Source organism: Populus alba, chromosome 1 (assembly GCF_005239225.2).
Source record: "Populus alba chromosome 1, ASM523922v2, whole genome shotgun sequence".
Classification (NCBI taxonomy): domain Eukaryota; kingdom Viridiplantae; phylum Streptophyta; class Magnoliopsida; order Malpighiales; family Salicaceae; genus Populus; species Populus alba.
The window spans coordinates 22,687,900-22,691,204 of NC_133284.1; positions in this window are offsets into that span (position 1 = coordinate 22,687,900).

Below are 3,305 nucleotides of genomic sequence, written 5' to 3' on the forward strand. Positions count from 1 at the left end.
GCTTATACATGTGAGCTTTTAGTTTTTTTAAAAAAAAAAAGCTGATGGGGTTGTTCTCTAGTTTTTTTCATAAAATCAAAATAAAACAGACGATATGTTGTTTGCCGAGAAAAAAGATGTCATCTGGAATTACCTAGATTCTGACCACTGTGATGGCTAGAAAATTGAGATTCTTGTTTATTTTTTTTTATTTTTTTTCTTATCAATTTTCAACTTTATTTTGACCCTAAACACCTTGATAAACTTATAAATGTCCATAAAAAAACATAAAAGCCACAAAAACACCTGAAATCAACTCAAAACAAAAATTCTTTTCAAGCTTAGTTCTAGTTTCTTAGGCAATTCTAAGGCTGAAAAAAACCTAAGCAAAACCCCTTTTACTGAATGCAACTCATTGGTACTAAGATATATAATGTTGGTGGTCGGAATCATTGTAAACGATGATTTTCTCTCTCTAAAGTTAGAATTTGGCACATCTATCCCTCTCCTCTCTCTAACCAGGGACTAAAATATAAGAAAAATAGATTTTTGGACCAAACTTGAATCTTAGACATTCAAAAGGACCTAAATTATATTATTTGTAAATCTTAAGGACCAAAGTGTATTTAAAAAAAACTTTCGACACATTACCCATTTTGTCCGTTTTTTTCATTTAGAGCCTCCTTCTTTGTATTATGTCTTCTCATAAGAAACCATAAGCAATTGACCTTTAATTTAGGGTCAAATCGCTAAAAATATGAGTTTGAGGACTAAAGTGAAAAAATAAAAGTATATAGTAAATTATCACTAATTTGTGAGTGTGTGAAAAGTGCAACATTGTGTTTTGTCTATAACAACAAGAAAGGAATTTTTCAATATGAAATATCTAAGTAGACAATTTCTTCTAAAAATATAGCAAAACTTACTCAATAACAAATATGTTTTTATAGAGAAATTACACAAAAAAATAAAAAGTAAAAGAAAAAAATAGAAGCAAGAACGACTATGGTTATACAGGAAATAACTTTTCATCCCCACTGTTGAATGAGTAACCTTTCATGTCAACTCAAATCTTAAAAAATCTACTCATTAACTACATTAAATGCACACTATTATTTTGTTTTCGAATGAATACCTCTTTTAGTGAAGATAAGCCACATGGCCATCTCTTTCAATAAGAACAGGTTATCTAGCCCAAGAATCAAAACAATTTTACTTAGGATAGTTAAATCTCATTGGAAAAGGTAAAACATATCTCATTAAAGTGGTTAACCTTTTAAATCTTTATGTATTCAATACACAAAGACGTGGGTGATGCTAATGGATCAATATATTTTATGTATGTTATTTTTTTTCTTAAAAGCCCATGTTTTAAAAGGGAAAAAGATGGGGTAATAACCCAACATGCCTAGTCTTGGCCGAATGTCAACCTAGATGGTATAGGTTTGGCTTGCTTCTAGACCCAATATTTTGAGTTTAGCTATACACTGAGTCTAAGTACATGAAAGCCTAACAAAATACCAAACCCAACCTCCTTGGGCTCATCTACTCATTGAGCCCAAGTACATATGGGTTTGGCGAGCTATCATACCCAACATTCTTAGGTTCAACTACACGCTTAGACCAAGTACATATGGGTTTGGCGAGCTATCATACCCAACATTCTTTTGGAAAGTTGTCAGATCCATCATCCTTGGGCTTGGGATCATTCTAGGTCCAAATACATATAGAACTAACAATCATTGCAGGCTCCATGTTAAGTTACAAGGCTTTATATGTTTATTCTTATGGTTTATAACATGAAATATTAAAAGTCAAGAATAATTATCTCTCTAGATCCTTTATTCACTTTTGTTCTTAGAGTTTAAATTTTATTCTCTCATTTATTACAATCTATTATTAAAAATCATTAACTTTATTACTTGAGGTTCTATAAATCCCACCAAAAATAATTGTTTGATAAGTGTTAGATCCTCTATCATCAATCATTAATTTTGTGAATTCTAGAGAAAAAAATATTGATACGAACGTGTGATTGCTCATTATCCAAATACTAGGAAAAAAAACTTATTTCTGGACATATTAGATTTTGAAATATCATCAATATCTAATGCACTGACATTTTAATTTTTTTTCCTAAAATGGAAGAAAATGAAGGGTCATTTAGTAAAATTTGGTTTCCAAGTAAAGAAAATAAACTACTTTCAAAGATATATTATTTTTAAAATTTAGATATGTGTTTTTTGATAGTTGGGAGGATATAGTAGAATTGATAATTACAATCTCTTTTTCAAACTCATTCTTGGAAGAGGTCATGGGACTGAAAATTTGTTATGATATAGTTTCATCCTTAAATTTTAGGGTTATTTAAATAAAGCTTATGAATTTTATCCATGATATATTCTTTAAACTTTATTTGTTTTTTCACCCATATAGTATTTTTTGTGGCCCCCTTCTCAGTTGCCCTTTAGTTTTCCGTTGTTGTTTTTTTTTTATTTTTTTCATAGAATTATGCAATGCAAATATTAGAAATCTTGTGTTGTTAAAGAAGTCCCTTATTGATTTCCCAAGTTCAAAAATCAAATTTTAATTAAGTTGAGAAGGCATATTTTCCTTTCTTTTGATTTTTTTTTCTTTTTTTACCAGGAAAGTGTATATTTTCAGTAAATAACGATGATGTTGGGTCAAAATTATGAGTATAATGATAAGTTGTTATCCGTGTGATCATAGTACCTTCCATTAAAAAAATTAACATATACTAGTATGATGTGGTTGAAAATAGACCGGGTGACATAAGTGTTCACATATTAAATGTTCAATTGACATGAAAAGCATATAGTATCCGTGATCATGGTATCTGTGTCATTAAAATATAAAAATTAACACATACTAGTTTGATGCCGTTGAAAATAGACCGTTTGACATAAGTGTTCACATGATAAATGGCATGAAAAGTTTATAGTGCTGAGATTTCTCAGCTGACAGCTTAGCAAGACAGTGAATTTATTAGAAACGAGAAGAGGCCTACTTTTATTTTTATTTTGTTTTTTTTTTTTTTTAGAGAAAGAAATTAGTCTGGCATCGATTCATTCAAGACACGTGGCCTCGTACGTCAGCACCACTTGAGGCATGTTCTGGGAAGACATAATTTCCTGAGAACTACGATATGGATAGATTTCTGTCTTGAATTGTTTTTTTTATTACTATTATCAAGTCAGATAAATTGGATTTAATTTTCATGTTAAAGTTAATTCAAGAATACCACTTATTTTAAAATTAAAAATTAAAAATATATATGAACTGTTTAGAAGCTTTTGAGCCTTTGA